The sequence below is a fragment of the Molossus molossus genome, unplaced genomic scaffold (assembly GCF_014108415.1).
Source record: "Molossus molossus isolate mMolMol1 unplaced genomic scaffold, mMolMol1.p scaffold_m16_p_1, whole genome shotgun sequence".
Lineage (NCBI taxonomy): Eukaryota > Metazoa > Chordata > Mammalia > Chiroptera > Molossidae > Molossus > Molossus molossus.
The window spans coordinates 112291868-112316879 of NW_023425344.1; positions in this window are offsets into that span (position 1 = coordinate 112291868).

A 25012-nucleotide genomic window follows, 5' to 3' on the forward strand; every position below is an offset into this window, starting at 1 on the left:
CCACATCCCTCATCAAGGTACATTTATTCTTTAGTTTCATCTTTAATCTCTCTCCAGCTCTCCCTCCCTTATTGCATTCCCTCCCCTTTATCTTTCTCCCTCCCTCTCTCTCCCTTTTTTTCCCCCCCCCCATTTCTCTCATTAGCCAATTGGGTAAAAGACTCACCGATTTTACTAGCTCAGTTTCTTGAACTCCCTTTGACCTGCTATTATCCCAGATCAGGCTCACTAACTCTCTATTTTTTTCTTTTTTATCATAACATATTTCAAACTTAAATAAAAATGCAAATATAAAGATAAGAAAAAGCTGTGAAAAACAACCATATATTGCCAATATTAATGTTTTATATTTAATACATAAAACATTGAAAATTGTCCCTTCATCTTTATAACCTTCACTAAAATACATTCTTTTCTCTCCCTTCTCTGAAGTTACAACTATTCTGAAATTGAAATATAGCCTTCTCAACATTTTTTATAATATTAATAAACATGAATACATCAATCATACATAGTATAGTTGTGTGGACATTTAAAAATTTTATGAATGGCATATTATACATATTTTTTTAAACTTTTTTTTTCATCACTTAACATTGTGCTTTTTTTTTCTTATCCTCATCTGAGGATTTTTTTTTTTTTTTTTCATTTATCTTCAGATAGAGCAGGAGGGAGAAAGGGAGGAAGAGAGAGAGAGAAACATCAATGTGAGAGAGACACATCAAGGAGCTGCCATCTACACAACCCCAACCGGGGCCAGGGACAAACTGCAACTGAGCTACATGCCCTTAGTGGGAACCAAACCTGGGACCCTCAGGTCCATGGGCTGATGCTCTAACTGCTGAGCCAAACTGGCCAGGGCAACATTGTTCTTTTGAGATTAATCCATAATGATTCATTTATCTTAATTAATGTTTTAATTATATTGAATGCTTTTACCATAATTTATCTATTTCTCTATTAATTTATATTGTTGCATGTTTTTATTAATAAGTTGTGTATTGAACAACACAACTCTTGTATACCTGTTAACATTTCTTTAGGTTATATACCTGAAAGTAGAATTAATGGGCATGTGCATCCTCAACTTTACTGGAAATTATTGCCAAATTGCTCTCTAAAGAGATGTATCAGCCATCAACACAAAGAGATCCTACTCCCACATAATCTTGCCAACACTTGATGCTATCAGGATTTTTAATTTTTGCCAATTTGATTAATGTAAAAGTATATCTAATTATTGCTCCAACTTACATTATCTGGATACTGGGTGAGATTAATCATCTTTTCATATATTTGTTGTATACTTAAGTTTCTTTTCTATATATTGACCATTCTTAGTACTTGTTTGTTTTTCTTTTGAGCTATTATGTTATTCTTATTCGTTTATAGGATTTCTTAAATGTATATCAATATTTTTATGTTATATGCAAATACATTTTTACAGTTATCTTATTTTGTAAATGGCATATAATATCTTTTGTTGCATAAAAAATATTAACTTTAGTGAGGCCAGATTTCTAAATTTTTCTTTATATTTAGTTTTTGAATCGTGTTTAAGAAATATTTCCCTGTCTCAACATATCCTTCTCTACTTTTTAAACAATTTTTAATTTTTGGCTATTCTTTAGCATTGATTGGTAATTACATCTTTGTCATATGATATGTGTACAGGTATGATAGGTCTTGACTTCTAGTAATATACATTTTTCAGTTGTATTTTCTTCTTTAAGATTTCTCTATTCTTGGAACTTTGGTTAAACCACTTTGGTTATAAAATGTAAATTTTATAATTAGCTTGTCAAGTTCCAGAAGCAAACCAGTCAGGTTCTTATTGGTACTGCATTACTTTTTATGGAAGATTTCAGGGTTAGTCAATACCTTTACAGTATTGAATCTTCACATCCATGAGCATAGTATATTCCTCTGTATATTCTTCTTCAACTCTCACAGTAATGTTTTGTAGCTTTTAGTGTAATAAGGTATGATGTTTTGACATCATTCATTAGATTTATCCCAATTTGATGTTTTAAATACTATTGTAAATTATATTATTTTTGTGAATTTATTTTTTACTTTGTTTATTAGTGATATAAAGGAATGCAATTGACTTTTGTATTTTGAATCTTATACATAGTGGTTTTTGTAGAGTCGTTTACTAATTCTGATAGTTTGTAGGCACAGAAATGTAATCTGCAAATAATTAATTTTCCCCCTCATTCTTTTCTAATTGTTATAATATTAGTCTTACTTTACTATGCTGGCTAAGATCTCCACTATAATATTAAATTTAATAATATCAGATAACTGTCTCACCTTGATTTCAGGAGAAAAACTTTCCTTAATTTATCATTAAGCATGAAATTTTCTATTGATTTTATTGTACTTACTCTTTGTCAATATAGAAATTTTCCTTTCATTCTTTTTTTTTTAATCCCCACCCAAAGGTATTTTTCTATGTATCTGCAGATAGAGTGGGAGGGAGATAGAGAGAGAGAGGGAGGGAGAGAAACATTGATGTGAGAGGGACACATCGACTGGCTGCCTCCTGCAGGACCCCGACCAAGGCCAGGGATGAACCACAACTGAGGTACGTGCTCTTGGCCAGAATCAAACCTGGCACTCATTGGTCTGCGGGCCAATACTACCTCTGAGCCAAACCAGTCAGGGCCTTTTTATTCTTGACTGAGCAAGAATTTTTATCACGAATGAGTGTTAAAGGTTATTTAGTGCTTTCTCTTCATCTATTAAACTGATCATATTCTCTTTTAGTCAGTTAAGGTGATCAACTAAATTAATTATCAAAAGGTAAGCCACCTTGAATTCCTGATATGAGTGTCACTTGGTATTGTTGTATTATCTTTATCCATATCCCTGTATTAAATTTACTCATATTATAGTTCAGATTATTGCATCTAATGTCATGGCATGGATTAGCATTTATTTTCACTTTCTTGTAATGTCCTTGTCAGATTTTTTTATCAGGCTTATTCTCTTCATAAAAAGAATTGGCAAGTGTTCTTTCTTTCTGTGTTCTGCAAGAGTTTGTATATGATGATGTGTTTTTTTCCATAAATATGTGGAATAATTCATCAGTAAAGCTATCTGGTTCTGGAATATCCCTTATAAAATGGTTTTAAATTATTAAATATATTTAGTATTAAAATAATTACTGCAAGTTTCTTCTATTTTTTATGTTCCTATAAATTTTTCCATTTCATCTAAATTATTAAATTTATACTCATGAAATTGTATTATCCTTACAATGAAATTTGTATCTGAAACTGTCCAGTTTTTCTTTCCTGATATGATAATTGGTTTTTTTTTTTCTTGTTGATTTTTCAAAGAATTAATTTTAGGTTATGTTTAGTTTAGTTTAATTTTGTGTTTTCTATTATTTAATTTTTGCTGTTATTTTTATTTACCTCTTTCTGCTTTCTTTAGGTTTGTTTATAGGGTTCCTTTTCTATAACTTATTGAGATAGAAGCTGAGTTAACTTGTTTTTAGTCTATATTCTTTCTGGGAAATACACTTAAGATTATAAATTTCCCTGTAGGTCCTGATTTCTCTATATCCCAGTTTGAAAATCTTTTATTTCAAATATTTTCTAAATTCTACTTTTATTTCTTCACTCTTGGGTTATTTAGAAGTGTATTGTTTAATTTTTAAGTAGTTTGATATTTCTTAGTTGTATTGACAGCAGTTTCTAACCTAATTATTCTGTGGTTAAAGAACATGCTATAGCCCTGGCCAGTTTGGCTCAGTGGTTAGAGTGTCGGACCATGGAAAAAAGAGTCACAGGTTCCATTCTGGTCAAGGGCACACACCTAAGTTGTGTTTCAATCCCCAGCTCTGGTTGAGGTCATGTGTGAGGCAACCAATGGATGTGTCTCTGACATTGATGTTTCTCTCTCTCTCTCCTCCCTCCCTCCCACTCTACCTGAAAATCAATGAGAAAATATCCTCGGGTGAGGATTTTTAAAAAGGAACATGCTATAAATTATTTCAATTTTTAAAAATTTCTTAAGTCTTCCTTTCTGTCCCAAAATGTGGTCATTTTCAGTATATAATACATACATACATGAGAAAGGCTATGTTTTCTGTCATGATTTTGTGCAGTGTATTAATTGTGTTGTTCCTATTTTCTAATTCTTTTTTTAATTAATTTATTTATTTTTCTTACAGATGTTTCTCCTTCCCCCCCCCACTGATTCCCCCCTCCACTTCTCTCCCTGCCCAGTCCCCAGCTTTGTTGTCTATGTCCATTGGTCATGCATACATGCATATAAGTTCTGTGGTTTATCTCTCCCCCATGACCCCCACTTCTGGGAATTGTCAGTCTGTACCCCACTTCCACGTCTCTGGGACTACCCCAATCCTCAGACTGTTATGTTCATTATATTCCACAAATAAGTGAGATCATATGATACTTGTCTTTCTCTGTTTGGCTTATTTCGCTTAGGATAATACTTTCCAGGTCCCTCAATGTCGTCTCAAAGGATAAAAGATCTATCTTTCTTACAGCTGCATAGTACTCAATTGTGTATATGTACCACTGCTTTTATCCATTCGTCTACTGATGGACACTTGGGCTGTTTCCAGATCTTAGCTATTGTAAATAGTGCTGCTACAAACATGGGGGTATATATATTCTTTCTGATTGGTGTTTCAGGCTTCTTAGGGTATATTCCTAGAAGTGGGATCACTGGGTCAAATGGCAATTTAATTTTTAATTTTTTGAGGTAACACCATATTGTTTTCCATAGTGGCTGCACCAGTCTGCATTCCCACCAGCAGTGTATTGGAGTCCCCTTTTCTCTATAGCCTTGCCAACACTTGTTGTTTGATGATTTGTTGATGGTGGCCATTCTGACAGGTGTGAGGTGATACCTCATTGTTGTTTTAATTTGCAACTCTGATGATTAGTGATGCTGAGCATTTCTTCATATGTCTCTTAGCCATTTGTATGTCCTGTTTGGAGAAATGTTGATTTAGGTCCTCTGCCCATTTTTTAATTGGGTTCTTTGTCTTCCTTTTGTTGAGTTATATGAGCACTCAATATATATTGGAAATTAACCCCTTATCTGTTCTAATTCTGTGAAGTATGTCGTTGGTATTTTGATGGAGATTGCATTGAATCTATAGATTGCTTTGGGTAGTATGGACATTTTAAAGATGTTAATTCTTCCAATCCATGAACAGGGTATGTGGTTCCACTTTTTTATATCATTCTCTATTTCTTTTTTCAATGGCCTGTAGTTTTCTGCGAATACGTTCTTTATTTCTTTGGTTAAAATTATTCCTAGGTATCAATTTTTTTGCCACAATGGTAAATGGGATTGATTGTTTACTTAGTTTCTCTTTCTGTGAGTTCCTCATTGGTGTATAAGAATGCCGTTGATTTCTTGACGTTAATTTTGTATCCTGCTTCTTGGCCAAATTCATTTATTAAGTCTAGTAGATTTTTGATGGAGTCTTTAGGATTTTCTATGTATAATATCATGTCATCTCCAAATAATGACAGTTTCACTTCCTCTTTTCCAATTTGGATCCCTTTTATTTTTTCTTCATGTCTGACTGCTGAGGCTAAGTCTTCCAGAACTATGTTAAAAAGAGTGGCGAAAGTGGGCATCTCTGTATTGTTCCTGTTCTTAAGGGAAATGCTTTCAGTTTCTGCCCATTGAGTATGGTGTTGGCTGTAGGTCTTTTATATATGGCCTTTATTATGTCAAGATATGATTCCTCTATTCCCACATTGCTGAGTGTTTTTATCAGAAATGAATGCTGGATTTTGTCGAATGCTTTTTCAGCATCTATTGGTATGATCATGTGGTTTTTATTCTTCATTTTGTTTATGTGTTGTATCACATTTATTGATTTGTGAATATTGTACCAGCCTTGCATCCCTGGAATGAATCCCACTTGGTCATGTTGATTAATTTTTTTGATGTATTACTGCATTCCATTTGCTAGTATTTTGTTCAGGATTTTGTCGTCTATGTTCATCAGGGACATTGGCCTATAGTTTTCTTTCTTCGTAGTGTTTTTTTCTGGTTTTGGAATTAGAATTATGCTGGCCTCATAGGATGAGTTTGGAAGTCTTCCTTCTTCTTGAATTTTTTGAAATAGTTTGAGGTGAATGGATGTTAGTTCTTTTTTGAATGTTCGGTAAAACTCCCCCGTGAAGCCATCTGGGCCTGGGCTTTTGTTTGCTGGGAGAGTCTTGATTACATCTTCAATTTTCTTAGTTGTTATTGGTCTGTTCAAGTTTTCTATCTCTTCCTGGTCCAGTTTTGGGAGACTATGTGTTTCTAGAAATTTGTCCATTTCGCTTAGATTGTCAAATTTGTTGCCATATAATTGTTCATAGTAGTTGTTAACAATCTTTTGTATTTCTGTGGTGCTGGTTGTTACTTCTTCTCTTTCATTTCTGATTTTGTGTATTTGGGTTCTCTCTCTTTGATTCTTGGTAAGTCTAGCTAAGGGTACATCAATCTTGTTTATCTTTTCAAAAAATCAGCTCTTTGTTTCATTGATTCTTTGAATTGTGTTTTTGGACTCTATGTCATTTATTTCTGCTCTGATCTTTACTATTTCCTTCCTTCTACTTGTTCTGGAGTTTTCTTTTTGTTTGCTCTCTAGTTCTTTAAGTTGTGAGGTTAGATAGTCTATTAAAGATTTTTTTTGTTTTTTGAGATAGGCCTGTAGTGCTATGAACTTCCCTCTCAGAACTGCTTTTGCTGCATCCCATAGATTTTGTGTTGTTGTGTGTTCATTTTCATTGGTTTCCAGGAAGTTTTTAATTTCTTCCTTGATCTCCTCAGTAACCCATTCTTTGTTTAATAGCATGCTATTTAGCCTCCATGTGTTCAAATGTCTTTTCATGTTCTTCTTGCAATTGATATCTAGTTTCATGCTATTGTGATCTGAGAAGATGCTTGATATGATTTCAATCTTCTTGAACTTGTAGAAATTTAGTTTGTGTCCTAACATGTGGTCTAGTGCTCCATTTAGTCTCTGTTTCCTTACTAATCTTTTGTCTAGAGGATCCATCCAGTGATGTCAACGGGATGTTGAAGTCCCGTGCTATGAGTGTATTGCTATCGATTTCTCCTTTGAAGTCCTACAGAAGATTTTTAATATATTTTGGTGGTCCTATATTAGGTGCATATATGTTTATCAAGGTTATATCTTCCTGTTGGATAGATTCTTGCAATATTATGTAGTGGCCTTCTTTGTCTCTAGTTATGGTCTTCATTTTGAAATCTATTTTATGAGATATGAGTATTGCTACCCCAGCTTTTTTTTCCTTTTCATTTGCTTGGAAGATTTTTTTCCATCCCTTCACTTTCAACCTATGTGAGTTTTTGTTGTGAGGTGGGTCTCTTGTAAACAACATATAGATGAGTCATGCTTTCTTATCCAATCAGCTACTCTGTGTCTTTTTATGGTAACATCCAATCCATTTACATTTAAGGTCATTATTGATATGTACTCTTTTATTGCCTTTTTTGTTTAGTGTGGTTATATTTTTCTTCCTATTTCTCCTGCTAATTACAGCAGTCCTTTTAACATTTCTTGCAGTGCTGGTTTGGTGCTAATGTATTTCCTTAGCCTTTTTTTTTTTTTTTTTTTTATCTGGGAAGCTCATTATTTGACCTTCTATTTTGAATGATAGCCTTGCTGAGTAGAGTAGTCTTGGATTCAAATTCTTGTTTTTTATGACCTTGATTACCTCATGCCATTCCCTTCTGGCCTGTAGTGTTTTTGTTGAGAAGTCAGCTGAAAGCCTTATGGGATTTGCTTTGTAGGTAGCCTGTTGCTTCTCTCTTGATGCTTTCAGAATTCTCTCTTTGTCTTCAATTTTTGGCACTTTGATTACTATATGTCTTGGTGTGGGCCTGTTTGGGTTCTTCTTACTTGAGGCTCTCTGTGCTTCTTGAACTTGAATGCCTTCTTCCTTCACCAAATTAGGGAAGTTTTCTGTCACTATTTCTTCAAATATATTCTCTAACCCTTGCCCATTTTCTTCCTCTTTGGGGAATCCTAATGGGAATGTTATTATGTTTACAGTTGTTCCACAGTTCTGTTAAGCTGTCTTCCTGTTTTTTAATTGCTTTTTCCCTTTGGTTTTCTGATTGGTTGATTTTTTCTGCCCTATATTCTAATTCACTGATCCAGTCCTCAGCTGTCTCTACTCTGCTATTTAGACTTTCCAATGTATTTTTTATTTCTGATATGTCATTCTTCATTTCTTCTTGGTGGTTTTTTATTTCCAACTGGTTGATTTTGAACATTTTTATGTCTTTACTCATGGTGCTCATATCCTTACACATGCTGTTGAGCTTCCTCAAGATCATGGCTCTGAATTCTATTTCTGTTAACTTGCTTAACTGCACCTCATTTATCTCATCTTCGGTAGAGGTCTCTTGTTCTTTAATTTGGTTTTTGTTTTTGTGTTTCATCATTTTGGCTATCACAGTCGGCTTTGGAGCCTACCAAATTTTCCCTGTGTGTGTTGGTGTTCTGCTGTTTGTGGCTCCCTCTCCTGGGTTTGGATGAGGCAGGGAGGACCCAAGTTAATCACCACTGTCAAGTCTTAACTTTCCTGGTTAGAGTTGCTAGCCCAGGGAATGGTAGTTATCCTCTAGCTTTTTCCGGAAGGCTATTAGTAGTGGTCAGCTGAAGAACCCTGGTTTCTGAGTTGAATGAAAAACTCCCTCAGGTGCTCAGTGTAAGAGGATTTCCCAAGGGTGGGGCAGATGCTGGTTGGTAATGGGCCTCAATTAGCATTTAAATGGCCACCAGGTGTGGTTGAATCTCCGAGGGAGGGGCTGTTGCCTCTCCTCAGGTCCCTGGGAAGGAATAAGGTGACCACAGTCTTGAGTGGCTGCAACTCAGCAAAAGCTCTGAGTGCCCTCCAGATCCCGAGTGTCCCCACACAGTTCCAGCCCAGTCTGCTCTCCCTCTGCTGGAGCCATAGGTGAGTGCCTGCTGCTATTTTAGCCTCTGTCCTGGCTCTGAGCTGTGCAGCCGCTTGGGATTGTAACCCGTGGGCGCCGCTTTCAGCTAAGGGCACAGCTCCCAGCCGAGATGCCTCAGCTCCTGGCCCAGAGTGCTGTGGATGGTGGGCTCCTGGCCCTCTCTCGAATCTTTGCAAGCGTACCAGGATTGAGTCAGTGTCCCTAGTTATGTGGTTCTCCAAGCTGCTTTTCAGTTGCCTTTTCCTGACGAGTTGTCTTTATTTTTGTTGTAATTCCAGTTTGGTCCTGGGAGATGGTCTGTGTAGCTTCTATTCACTCCGCCACCATTTTCAAAAAGCTCTATTCTATTCCTGTTTTATTTTCAGGATCCTTTGCTGACTGGCCCGGACTCCACCTTAACTGCACCTCATTTGCTGTGGATAGACTTCTGGTATCTCTGTGTTCGCATGGTCACCGTCCTCCCAACTCTCCTTTGTCTCTTCCTATTTTCTAATTCTTTATTGAATTGTATGTTTTCATTTAATCTGAAATTTTAGATTCCTTTTTTGGGAATAGACGGGCTCTTCACTGGTTACAGGTGATATCTGGCTTGTAAAAATTATCTCAATGTTTTTGTAATCTTTATATTTATTTCCCCATTCAATCTTGGTTGCTATAATCAGAGAGTAAATGCAAAGACACTTTTTTTCTTGCATCTGTAAGGAAAATATAGCAACAAACAGTAATTGTTCCAGGTCTGTCAAATAGATGCATTTGAATTTGTTTCTGTTTATTCCGTCACCAGATAGAGATGTTACTATCACATTATAATTGTGGATTTATAACAACTCTTCTTTAGGTCTGTACATTTTTTATTTTTATATTTAAAAAAATAAGTTACCTATTGGATATACACAGATTTAGAATTGTGTTTCCTTTACTATTGATTGAACATAAATATTATGAAATATTCCAATTTATTTCTAGTTTTGCCTTAGTTTTCTATGACAGTTATTACTATGGCTATAGAAACTGTCTTTTGGCTAGTATTTGCATACATTATATTTTTTTATTATTTCTTTCTAACATTTTTATGTTCTTATATTTAGGATATGTTCCTTATAAGCAGCTTACATAGAATTTGGTTTCTATAACCAGTCTGTCAATCCTAGTTTCAAATTGGATTGCATAGCCCCTATAAGCTTAATGACTTACAACTCTATTTGTATTTAAAACCAAAACTGTTTGCCCTATTTGCACCCCTCCCATTTTTATTTCTTTTTCTGTTTTACTTTCTCTTCTATTTTATTAAATAATAAGTGTCTTTATTAGTTAACTTTTTACTCTGTTAACTAGTTCACACTACATTATTTTTCTGTTCCTTTAATGGTTGTCTTCTAACTTAAAATATTTATGTTTTACTTAAAACCTTATGCAAGTTATTACCTGGTCATTTCCAAGATAAAGCTAGAGTTTTAGACCATATAAATTCTATTTACCCTCTCACATCTTTGTATTGTTGTTGTAATACAGTTTAATTTCACATGTTTTTTCTAGTTTTATTGAGAAATAATTAAAATACATTATTATATAAGTTTAAGGTGTACAGCATGACGATTTGATTTGCATGTATTGGGAAATGAGAATCATAATCGATTTAATAATCATATCATCTCATATAAATACAATAAAAATAAAAATAATTTTTCCTTGTGATGAGAACTCTTAGGATCTACTCTCTTAACAACTTTCCTATATATCATACAGCAGTGATAACTCTAATCTTTATGCCATACATTACATCCCTAGTACTTATTGTCTTTTAACTGGAAGTTTGTACCCTTTGCCCACCTCCTCCAATTCTTCCTCTCTCCACCCACACAAATCTGATCTCTTATTCTATGACTTTGGTGTATTGTTTTGTTTTAGATTCCACATATAAGTGAGATCCTACTGTATTTGTCTTTCACTGTCTGACTTAATTCACTTAACAAATACCTTTCAGGTCCATCTATGTTGTTGCAAAATGGTAGGATTTACTCATTTTTATGGCTGAATAATAGTTCATTGTTTGTATATACCACTTCTTTATCCATTCATCCATCAATGGACATTTAAGTTGTTTTCATGTTTTGGTTATTATAAATAGTGCTTTAATGAACATGAGGGTCAGATATGTTTTCAGGTTAGTGTTTTTGTTTCCTTTTAATGTATTTCCAGAAATGGAATTGCTAGATCATATGGTAATTCTCTATGTAATGTTTTCAGAAACCTTTATACTATTATCCATGGTGGCTGTACCAAATTACAATCCACCAATTCCACCAGAGTTCTTTTTTCCACATCCATGTCAGTTTTGTTACCTCCCGTCTTTTTTATGATAGCCATTCTAGTAGGCATGAGGTGATATCTCATTGTGGTTTTAATTTGCCTTTCCCTAGTGACTAGTGATGGGGAGCATCTTTTCATGTACCTGTTAGCCATTTGTATGTGTTCTTTGGAAAAATATCTATTCAAGTTCTTTGACCTTTTTTTTTTTTTTCCTCACCCGAGGACATTTTTTCCATTTTTTGTTCAGATAGAGCGGGAGGGAGAGAGAGGAAGAGAGAGCGAGAAAAACATCGATGCGAAGGGACACATCGAGTGGCTGCCACCCACACGACCAACCAGGGCCGGGGACAAACTGCAACCAAGGAACGTGCCCTTAGCGGGAACCGAACCCGGGTCTCTCTGGACCACAGGCCGACGCTCCAACCACTGAGCCAAACCGGCCAGGGCTCTTTGACCATTTTTTAATAGGATGATAATGATGATGATTTTGCTGTAGAGTTGTATGAATTCTTTATCTGATACATAGTTTGCAAATATTTTTTTCATTTCCTAAGTTGTCTTTTCATTGTTATTTTTGCTGTGCAATATTTGTTTTAAATATCCAAGGTAGTATCTACTGTTTTGTACAATAAATAATCATTTATCTTTACATACATTTTTTTTCTTTTTCAGGGTTTTTTATTTGTTATTACATCTCGGTCTGGTATCATCTTGCTTCCACTGAACCCCTCTTACAATTTACTTTAGTGTAAATCTGCTGGTGAAAGGTTCATCTCACTTGGGGGTGTTTTTAATTGAATTATTATCTAAGGAATCTTTTTCTCTGTTTATATAATTAAAGTTGTCGATATTCTCTCATCACTTTAAAGATGTCATTGTATTTTCCTCTGGCATTTATATAGTTTGTTGGAAAATCCAGTTTTAAGTCTTATGATTCTTCCCTAAAGTTAATATTCTATGACTGTTCAAGATGTCTCTTTGTCTTTGATTTTCAGCATTTTGACTAATGTTCTTCTGTGTGGTTTTCTTTATATTTATCTTACTTGAGGCTTACAGAGCTTCTTGAGTCTGTGGCTTGATTTTTTTTTCATCAGCACTGAAAAATACTGACCACTATTATCTTCAAAAATTGCTCAGCCATATTTTCTCTTTGCCTTTTAGGACTCTAAATACACCATTAAAAAAGTTTTTCTATGCCTCACATGTCTTACGTTCTTTTCTTTTCTTTTTCTTTCCATACCACAGTTTGTATATTTTTTACTGATATGTCTTCCAGTTTGCTAATTTTATTCTTCATATGTGTTTTTTTGTTTGTTTTACTTTTTTAAATTTTTTTTTTTATCCTCACCCAAGGACATTTTTCCATTTTCTGTTCAGATAGAGTGGGAGGGAGGGAGGGAGGAAGAGAGAGAGAGAGAGAGAAAGAGAGAGAGAGATGTGAAAGGGACACATAGCCCTGGCCGGTTTGGCTCAGCGGTTGGAGCGTTGGCCTGCGGTACAGAGAGACCCGGGTTCGGTTCCCACTAAGGGCACATACCTCGGTTGCAGTTTGTCCCTGGCCCTGGTTGGTCGTGCGGGTGGCAGCCACTCGATGTGTCCCTTCACATCAATGTTTCTCTCTCTCTTTCTTCCTCTCTCTCCCTCCCGCTCTATCTGAACAAAAAATGGAAAAATGTCCTTGGGTGAGGATAAAAAAAAAAAAAGAAAAGAAAAGAAAGGGACACATAGAGTGGTTGCCACCCTCACGACCCAACCAGGGCTGGGGACAAACTGAAACCGAGGTACGTGCCCTTAGCGGGAACTGAACCCGGGTCTCTCTGGACCGAAGGCTGATGCTCTTAAGTGTTGAGCCAAACTGGCCAGGGCTTTTTGTTTGTTTTTCAAGTACAGTTTACACTCAGTATAACTTGTATTAGTTTCAGGTGTTCAGCATAGTTAGACAATTATATACTTTACACAGTATTCCTCCTGATATTACCAGTACCCACCTAGTACCATACATGTGTGTTTTTGATCAAGTGGTTCTTTTCAAAGCCTTTGATTATTTTTAATTGGGTTGATTGTTTTCTTTTTATTAAGTTTGGTAAGTTCTTTTTCTATGCTAGATATAAAAGATATTTTAAAAATAGTTTCTGGCTTATCTTTTTATTCTCTAACAGTGACTTTCAAAAATCAGGGATTTTTTTTTTTGAGGTATAATTGAGATACAACATTATGTTGGTATCAGATATACTATATGTGTGTGTGTGTGTAATGATTTCATATTTGCATAAGTGTTAAAATAATCACCACAATGAGTCTAGTTAATATCCATCACCACACACAGTTACAGAATTTTTTCTTGGTTTAAGAACGATTAATATTTACTCTCTTAGAAACTTTCAGTATGCAATGTAGTATGATTAACTGTTGTCACTATGCTGTACATTACTTCTTCAGGACATTTACTTATAGCTGTCAGTTTGTACTTTTTGACCTCTTTCAAGCATTTCACCCATGACCCCCAATAACTGGCAACCACCAATCCTTTTTCTGTATCTATGAGTTTGATTTTTATTCTTAATTTAATGAAAAGAAAATTTACCATTTTTCCTTATATGTGTAGTGTGTTGGTATCATATCCAAGAAATCATCAAACTCAAGGTCACAAAGATTTATTCCTATCTTTTCTTCTATGGGTTTTATAATTTTACATTTTATATTTAGGTCTATGGCCTATTTTGAGTTAATTTTTGTATGTGGTGCAGAATATTAATCAAAGTTTACTTTTATCCATATGGCTACCCAGTTAATTCAGTATCATTTATTACATTAAATATTCTTTCTCCAATGAATTGCCATTCCCCTTTTATTGAAAATCAATTTACTATATATGTGTGATTCTGTTCTATTCTGCTCATCTGCATGTCTATTTCTTAGAATTTATTGGAGTGACATTGGTTAATAGGATCATGAAGATTTCAAGTGTACATTTCTGATACATGATCTCTACATTGTATTGTGTGCTCACCACCTAAAGTCAAATCATCTCCCATTACCATATATTTGACCCCCTTTTACCCTTTATTAGGACCCTCACTCCCTTCCCTCTGGAGACCACCATACTGTTGGCTGTGTCTATGAGTTTCAGTTTTATATCCCACATTGACTAAAATCATATGGTTCTTAGCTTTTCCTGACTGACTTATTTTGCTTAGCATAATATTCTCAAGGCCCATCCATGTTATCGCAAATGGCAGTATTTAATATTTTCTCATAACTGAATAGTATTTTCAATTCTTTTCAATTAAAGTTTGCATTCAATATTACTTTGTATTAGTTTCAGATATACAGCATGTTGGTTACCACTATGTCTTGATTTCTGTATCTTTATATTCTGTTATCTTTATATTGAGTTTTAGAATCAGGTATTTGTACATTTTCCAATATCTTTATTTTATCAATTTCTCAATTATTTTTTATAGTTAAAATTATTTTGCATAATTTCTATTTTTTTTTTTCATTTTCAAAGTTTCTTTCATGGTCTAGAATATCTTATTTAAAGTTCCATGTGCACTAGGGAAGAATGTTTATTTCGTTATTATTGAGTGGGGTGTTCTGTAAATGGCAATTAGATCAAATTGGTTTATATTATTGTTACATCTTCTATATCTTTGATTTTTTTCTGCCTTCTTGTTTTATTATTGAGAGAGAAACATAAAGTCAACCATTACAATTATGACCTTGTCTATTTCTGTTATCAGTTTTAAGTATTTGCCTCATATATTTTTAATCATTGTTATTAGGCACATACGCATTTTGGATTATAATATGTTATTGACTTGTTAGTCCTTTATAGTTAAATAATATTTTTCTTTATCCCTCATAAATTACTTTTTATGAAATTAGTTCTTTCTGATATCAATATAATTAGTATTATTTAGGTTATTGTTTGAATGGTTCATTTTATATCATCTTTTCTCTTTTTACCTATCTATGTCTTTATATTGATTGTAGGTTTCTTGTAGATAGTATAGAGCCCAGTCATTTAATTTAAATTAAATTATAAATTATGTATAATTAGAGTGGGTTTCTCATAGATACTATACAATTAGTAATTTAATTTGTAATTCAATTCGACAATGTTTTAAATGATGTACTTATACTATTTACATTGAATATAATTATTTATATTGTTAATAAAACAGACCATCTTTCTAGTTATTTTCCATTTGTTCATCTCTTCTTTGGTCCTTCTTGTTTTTCTGTTTTTGTATTGCTTTAAGAACTTTATGATTATACTTTAATCTCCACTTTTAGATCATTAGCTCATTATTAACAGCTTCCTAGAAAGACATTTATAATTTTCCTGCAGTTTATATATACATCTTTAATCACAGTCTATTTTTTTTTAATCCTCACCTGGGGATGTTTTTCTATTTATCTTCAGATAAAGTGGGAAGGAGGGAGAGGGAGAGAATGGGAGAGAGAGAGAAACATCAACGTGAGAGGGACACATCGACTGGTTGCTTTGCACACGACCAGGGCCAGGGACAAAGCACAACCGAGGTACTTGCCCTTGGCAGGAATCCAACTTGTGCCCTGGCCAGTTTGGCTCAGCATTTAGAGCATTGGCCTGTGGACCCAAGAGTCCCAGGTTTGGTTCCCGACAGGAGCACATAACTTGGTTGCAGTTTGTCCCTGGCCCTGGTTGGGGTTGTGTGGGTGGCAACCACTCGATGTGTCTCTCTCACATTGATGTTTCTCTCTCTTTCTTTCTCGCTTCCTCCCACTGTATCTGAAGATAAATGCAAAAAAGATGTCCTCAGGTGAGGATAAAAAACAAAACAAAACAAAACTCGTGACTCACTGGTCTGTGGGCCAACGCTCTACCACTGAGCAAAACCGACCAGGGCTCACGGTCTTCCTTTAATAATATATATTTTCACATGTAGTATAATGACCTTATAATGGCATACTCCCAAATAGTCCCATCTTTTGTGCTATGGTTGACATATAGATTTTCAGTTAGCTATACACAATACTAACACACAATATGTCACTACTATTTTTAAGACAATTTTTTATTAGAGTAATTTAGATAAGAAAATAATAAATTTTATATATACATTTACTTATTCCATTTCCAGCACTCTCTATTTCTTTGTGTAGAACCTATTTTCTGTCTGGTATCATTTCTGCCTGAAGAAATTTCTTTATCATTTCTTATAGCTCTTGTGTTCTGGTTAGAACTCTGTAAGTACTGATTTATCTAAACACTTCTCTGTTTCCCTTTCATCCTTGAAAGATATTTTCATTGGTTATAGAAATTGAGATTGACTAACTTTTCTCTTAGATTGCAGCACTTTAAAGATCTTAATAAACTGTTTCTTACCTTTCATTGTTTCTAATTTTAAGTCTGATGTATGTCTATACTTTGTTTCTCCAGATGTAGTGTTCTCCAGATGTAGATGCTTTCAAGACTGTCTTTAGTTTTCAGCAATTTTAATATATGGGTGTATTTCTTTGTTATTTTTCCAGCTATGTTTCCTCTGAGCTTTATAGAATTGTTTTTTCCTTTGGGATTCCAAAACACGTGTTTGACTCTTCGATATTGTCCCACAGCTATTGTATGCTCTGTTTAATTTTTCACTCTTTTTGCTTCTTGTGCCTTGGGTAATTTCTACTGATCTATTTTCAATCCAAAAATTCTTTCCTTGCCCTGGTCAGTTTGGCTCAGCAGTTGGAGCGTCAGCCCACTGACCAGTGAGTCACAGGTTCGATCCCAGTCTAGGGCACGTACCTCTGTTGCGGTTTGTCCCCGGCCCTCGTAAAGGTTGTGTGGGAAACAACCAGTAGATGTGGCTCTAACATATCGATGTTTGTCTCTCTTTCTCCCTCCCTCCCACTCTATCTGATAGAAAAGTATTCTCAGGTGAGGGAAAAAAATATTCTTTCCTCACTTGTGTCAAATTCTTTCCTTCTCATGAGCCTATCAAAAGCCTCCTTCATTTCTGTTAGTGTATTTTATTTATACATTGAATTTTTTATAGTTTTCTTCCCTTGGTAGAAACTCTTCATATGTTAACATATGTTATCCACCTTTCCTAGTATTGATTACATGAATACATTAATTATGATTATTTTGAATTCCTGTGTGACAGCACCAACATCCAGGTCATATTGGAGCCTGATTCTGTTGCTATCCTTGATATTTTGTTGTTTTCCTTGTCTCCTTATGGTTCTCAAATTTTATTTGAATGCTAGACATCTTCTATTGAGCAATTGTGTCTGTGGTATACAGTATTTATGCCTGGAAATGGGCACACATCTTTGTTCGGTAGTTTGTTGCTGTGGGTGTTGAATCAATGCAGCCATGATGTAATGTCAATTTGGGTTTGCTTTTTGCTATGGTCATCCTTAGTGCACCACAGGATTCAGATTCCTTTAGTGGCCCTTTGTGCCTAGGGTAATGGCTTTACTTCCGGAGTATTTTTATTAATAATTCTGTTTTACCACCAGCCTTAGGCTTTTCCTGTGACCACAACTCTCTAATACCTTCAGAAAAGGCTAAGATTTTATAGGCTAGCCATCTGTTTTCTTATTGTAAGAGTGGTGACAATATTCTTTCCATCTTTGTTCATCTTAAACAGAGTCCTTGAATACTTGATTTTTAACTTTCTCTCAGATGACAAGATTTTGATACAATGTCACAACTAGGGAATCTCAGAAAGGGATTGTCTAGAATACTTAAAGAGAGATTGTAGAATAGACCAGTAGGTTGAGTTCTGCAATTTTTTGCCGAGTGGCCAAAATTTTAACATACGCAACCACAATTTATATGTACATAGTAAGAAAGTTTGGGTGTTAACTAAAATTAATAACAAGGGCTAACATTTATCAAGTTCTTAAAATGTAGTAGGTACAATGCAAGGTGATTTATATCTGTCATATCATTTAATTATGTTATCACCACTATAAGATAGCAATGACCTGCCCAATTATCTCATCACTATAATTGTTTTATAATGTTTTAGAAGCACCTATACTCTTTCTTTTTGGTGTAATTGGGTTATTTTTTTTTTCTCTTGTCAAAGGTATTCCCCTTACCTATTTTCCTGTGTTCTTTTTTTATATTTTTAAAAGAACAAATGCTTAAGAGTTTGGAAAAGCACCCCATCTATCACTAGTTTTGAATATGTTTTTCTGTTACAAAATATTAATGCATTATCTACCTTTCAAACCTTCTTTGTTGTTTAATGTATGCCATAAAGTTGGTAAAAGTTTTCAGAATGGGGTTCAGAAAAATTCTCTATTTTTATTCTGAAACTATCATGTTTATCTCTCAGTTTTAGGAGAGTTGATCTGCTCATAAATTCCATCACTTTCTTGCTGCTATTTCTGTCTAGCAAATTATTTCTTTATTCACGAAGCAATAAAAGGTCACTGGAAAAAAGAATATAATATTCGCTCTCATAAAATAAAGTTAAATAGTATTTAGCATTTATATCTTTCCAGTGTAGTAAACAAAATATGGTGGTTTTTTTTGACTCAATGAAGACCTATGATACCAAAAAAGATAAATCTAATGATTTGTTTGAAAACAGGAAGATAAATCTTGCACAGCATGCCCTCAGAGATGACACATTACCATTGTCCTAGCTCTGTGCACATTAAATAGAGAGGCAAAGCAAATCTGGCTTCTTGTTTCAAAACATCCAGATCCTAGTCCAAGGTAACAGTCTAAGAAAATCAACTGAATAAGTACAATTTATTTTTTGTTTACTTGCCTTGCTTTTTATGTTATTTATTGAATAAGATTGACATGGCTTTATATTTGCAAAAGAGAATGGAAACAGAAAAGGTCAATGTTTTTTTTTAATTTCATTTAATTTCAGTGAGTGTCTGAGAAAATGGAAAATTATCTGACCTTTCTTCACAGACTTCATGAGAAAATTTTTTTAAATATATTTTTAAGACAGTCATATCTGTGGTTAAAAATTTAATAAGTACACTATAAAAATGAGTTGGGAATTTGATATAAATGCATCTTTCTTATTTTTATAAAATTTCTATAAATATTATAAAAATTATTTTGCACAAAATTGGCTTAAGAAAATATTTATTTTTTATAAAAACTTATTTTATTTTTTTATTGTTGAGAGTATCATAGATGTCCCCCCCCCCTTCCAAATGGCTCCTGTCCCACCCCAGGCCTTAACTTCACTATTGTCTGTGTCCATGGGCCATGCATGTAAGTTCTTTGGTTAATCTCCTCCCACCCCCTTGCCTCTGAGATCTGTCAGTCTGTTCTATGCTACCATGTTTTGTTCATCAGTTTATTTTGTTCATTAGATTCCACATATAAGTGAGATCATATGATATATATCTTTCTCTGACTGATTTATTTTGCTTAGCATAATACTCTCAGATCCATCCTTGCTGTCTCAAGGGTAAGAGATCCTTTTTTTTTTTACAGCTTCATAGTATTCCACTTTGTAAATGTACCTCAGCTTTTTTATCCACTCATCTATTGATGGGCACTTGGGCTGTTTCCAGATCTTAGCAATTATAAATAGTGCTGCTATGAACATAGTGGTGCATATATTCTTTCTGTTTGGTGTTTTGTGATTCTTAGGATATATTCCCAGAAGTGGGATCACTGGGTCAAACGGCAGTTTCATTTTTAATTTTTGAGGAAACTCCATACTATTTTCCACAGAGACTGTACCAGTCTGCAATCCCACCAGCAGTGTACTAGGGTTCCCTTTTCTCTACATCCTTGCAGTACATGTTATTTGTTGATTTATTGATGGTAACCGTTTTTATAGGTGTGAGGTGATACCTCACTGTGGTTTTTTGTTTGTTTGTTTTTTTAGAGAGAGAGATAGAAACATAGATGTGAGAGAGAAACATCAAATGGCTGTCTCCTGCACACCCCCAACTTGGGATGGAGCCAGCAACCCAGGCATGTTCCCTGACTGGCAATTGAGCCAGGACCTCTCAGTCCATGGGATGATACTCAATCCACTGAGCCACACTGGCCAGGCTTCTTGTTGATTTTTGTCCAGAATATCTATCCATTGATGACTATGAGCTGTTAAAGCCCCCTACTGTATTGCTGTGATCTCCACCAAGAGCGTTTTATATATTTAGGTGTTTCTATATCAGGTGCATATACGTTGATGAGGGTTATATCCTCTTGTTGGAGCAATACTTTTAGTATTATGTAGTGACCTTCTTTGTCTCTTGTAATGACCTTTGTTTTGAAGTCTGTTTTGTCAGATAGGTATTGCTACCTCAGCTTTTTTGTTTGTTTCCATTGGCATGGAATATTTTTTCCATGCCTTTACTTTCAGCCTGTGTGAATCTTTTGTTCTGAGATAAATTTCTTGTAAACAACATATATATGTGGGTCATGTTTTCTTATCCATTCAACTACCCTATGTCTTTTGATTGGGGCATTTAATCCATTTACATTTAAGGTTATTATATTTTAATAGAGTTTATTATTGATATGTACTTATTTATTGCCTTTTTTCCTTTATGCCTATGTTCCTTTCTCTCCCTATTTCATCTTCTTAAAGCAGTCCCTTTAGCAGTTCTGGCAATGCTGTTTTGTTAATACTGAACTCCTTTAGCCTTTTTTCTTTTTTTTAAATCTGGGCAGTTTTTTATTTTGCCTTCAATTTTAAATGATAGCCTTGCTGGGTAGATCAGACTTGGTTGCAGATTCTTGCTTTTCAATATTTTGAATACTTCATGTCAATCCCTTTTGGCCTAAAAATTTCTTTTGAGAAATCCATGGACAGACTTATGGGGATTCCCTTGTAGGTAACTAACTCTCTCTTTCTTGCTGCCTTTAAGAGTCTCTCTTTGTCTTTAGCCTTAGTTGCTTTACTTATGATGTGTCTTGGCATGTGTCTCTTAGGGTTCATCTTGATTGGGACTCTCTCTGCTTCCTGGACTGAAGTGACATTTTTCTCACCAGGTTGGGGAAGTTTTCTGTGATTATTTGTTCAAACGGGTTCTCTATCTCTTGCTCACTTTCTTTATGCTTCCAATCATGTTTGCTACCACAAATAAATTAATACAACTAAAATACTGTAAATTACTGTTTTTGAACAATTGAAATACATAAATAATTCATTTCTTCTCATAAACTGAAAGGCTTTAAGTATTTTTCTGCAGGGTTCTTTTCAGTAGGATCTCAGTGAAATCCTAGTAAAGGAAAGGAATAAAAACAAATATTTCAGACTACAGAGAGATCAGGTTTTTAACCTTTTTTTAAAAAATATGTTTTTATTGATTTTTTGAGAGAGAGAGAGAGAGAGAGAGAGAGAGAGGGAGAGAGAGAGAGAGAGGAACATTGATGTGAGAGAGAAACATTGATTACCTCCTGCATGCCCCCTACTGGGAATGGAGCCGGCAACCCAGGCCTGTGCTCTGACCAGGAATTGAACTGATACCTCTCAGTCAATGGGATGATGCTCAAGCCACTGAGCCATGTCAGCCAGGCAACTTTTGTACCCTGTTTATCAATCTAGGTATTTCCAAAGGTTTTGATGCTTTTCCATATAGTAAAAGGAAATCTAGTTTCAAAATGTGCTAATTTTCTCCAAAGTTATTTACCAAAAAAAACCCTAGAAAAGTAATTTACTATTCCTCCATTACTTAAAGTCCTTTTCCCAATTTCTTTTTTACACATTTTGTTTCTCATTATCAAATAAAAATCTGTTTCATGCTTTTATATGGCTTTTACAAAGGATTCCCTTCACTGAACAGCAGAATGTGGCTTTTTCTTTTTGTCTCTCTAATTAAAACATTGCAACCTTAGGAACTTATCTGTTAGTTCTCAGAAAATGGCACCTATTTTGATCTCTTTTGGTAAAGAAGGAAAAATGGTGAAGTGAACAGAAATGTTCTGGTCCCTAAAATTAATTATAAACTCACTAGTATGCAACCTAGAGTCCTCAGTGTCTTCAGAATTGGCACCTATTAATAGACTTCAACATAAATCAACTTGCTTTTACTCCATAGCTCAGTTATAAACTCAGATCGTTTTTTAAAGGAATATAACAATACTAGATTATTCATGCCTTCTGGAATTCTGTATCTATATTTTCTTTCTTAATTGATTCTCTAAAGTTTGAAACAAAGACCATACATAGTAGATTCCTAATTTTGACTACTATTTTATATGTGTTTTTTTTGTTTGTTTGTTTGTTTTTTGCCCTCGACTAAGCCTTTTTGTATTTGATTAACATGACTCTCTGGGATAATGAGGTTTTGTTTTGTTTTTGTTATCTTTTAGTAGAAAACTCTTATGCTCTATTAGCAAAGGCATAGGCAAGATCTTAATATTTTTATAAACCAATGCCTTTATATCTTTTTCTGCTTTCCAAGGGAATCAATATGCCATGTGTAATAGACACACTGACTTAATAATGATTTTCCTTTAGAAATATTTCTTTTGAGGTGCATCAGGCCTAGTAAAGAATATCAAGCAAACAGCACAATTATTTCATGGTTAATGAACATTCATAAATATAATGACTGTTTGACTGTTTACAGTATAATTAAGAAACAATTTCTCAAGGTATTTTTTTCTAACATCTATCCGGGTAGATGTTCAGAGAGGCACTATGTGTTTGGATGGCTCATATATACTATTCATGTCAGAATTTTTCCTATAATATGTGATAAAAGGTATCTACTATACATGTGAGAAAACCAGGGTAACTGGTAGTTGTGTAGAAAGTATTAAACAACAATCCATAAAAGTATGTAAAAGTTGTAAAGTATACAAAAGATAAGTGAACAAATTGACTTTATATAACAGGAATGTGAGCCCTAGTTTAGAAAGTAGCAATTTCACTAAAAAGAAGGCACTGAATTTAGTTAGGAAACTTAAATATCTTTCCTAGCTCTGTCACTAAGTGCCATGTGATCTTAACCAACTTGTTTAAACTTTCTAGAGATTTCTCTGGATTGCTTATCCATAAAATGAGCAGAAGACATTTAGACTTATAAGGTTATATCCCACCCTGACCAGTTTGGCTCAGCAGTTAGATATTCAACCCATGGGCCCACGTCTTGAGGATTCAATTCCCAGTTAAAGGCACATACTTGCATTGCATGTTCAATTCCCGGCCCCTGTCAGGGTCGTACAGGAGGTAACTAATCAATGTGGTTCTTTCACATCAGTGTTTTTCTCTATCTCTCCCTCCCTCCCTTCCACTCTATCTAAAAATCAATGGAAAAATATTCTCAGGTGATGATTAACAACAACAACAACAACAACAACAACAACAAAGGTTATATCCAACCCCATAATCTAAATAGAAAGGACCAGTATAAAAGAATCAAAGAATAATTTGGGTAAGGACTGACCAGATATGCCCTAATATAGGGAAAAAGGATGCTTTTTTACTACATAAGCAGCTTACCAAGACTGCCAAAATATAGAACTTCTTTCCAGAAAATTTTAACTCTATAGCTATCTTTGGAAAAAAGTAAAAATAATTTTAATCACCCCTTATCTGATAAATGTTTGGCATATATTATAAGCCACTTTTGGTGCATAACACACTAGAATTAGCTAAGCAAGGCTTGTAATTTAATTTTATAACAGTATACATTTGTGGGAAAAGCTTGGATTTTAAAATCAAATGTGCTTGGGTTTAATTCTGGCCCCACTACTTTCTCACTGTGAATTTGAGCAAGCTGCTTAAGCTCTCTAAATATGAGTTTGCTTATCTCTAAAGTGGTTTTAATATCTGTTTCAGAGAGAACCTAGAATCCAATGGAATGAAATAAGTAAAAGTCTAACCTGTACCTACCACTCACTAGGTACTCAATAAATATGAATTCCCCTTAAGATAGTTAAAGATTAATACATTAAAAATAGGCATTTTGATTTCACCGCTTACCAGTCAGGGTGAGTTCTACTGATATAGAGATTGCTAACAGAAAGAAATCAAAACAGTTGTAGAAATGAAGAAAAATATCCCATTTACATCAACATCACAAAAGAATAATATATTTAGAAATAAACTTACCCAGAATGGTGAAAGACTTGTACACTAAAAACTAAAATACCAATAAAATAAATTAAATAATAAATAAATAAATAAAAAGATATCCCAAGCTCATGTGTTGGAAGATGTAATATTGTTAAAATGTCCATATTTTCCACAGTGATTACAGATTTATTGCAATCTGTAATCCCTATCAAAATCCCAATGACATTTTATTTTTACCAAAATACAAAAAAAAAAAAACAAAAAAAAAACAAAACCTAAAATGTACGTGGAATTACAAAATACTCCAAATAGCCAACGCAATCTTGGGAAAGAAGAACAAAGATGGAGGCATTCCATTTTCTGATTTCAAAATGTATTACAAGCTACAGGAAATTTTAAAAAGTATGGATGGTACTCTTCCAGTAGTCAAGATGGTGATTTAGGTTAACATGATACTAGTCTCCTCCCACAACCACATCAAAATTACAAGTAAACTACAGAATAACCTCCATTCAAAACCACCTGAAATCTGGCTGAATGAATGTCCTACCATGAGGGAATTAGAGAATAAGCAACATCGAGACTGTTAGGAGGAGCAGAGACGTGGACCAGTCTGATCCCACACCGATGTGTGGTGGAAAAAACTGGGAGAAATAGCTTGGTTGCAGAGGTCCCCCCTGAGAAGTGAGGGGTCCCAGGCCCACACCAGGATC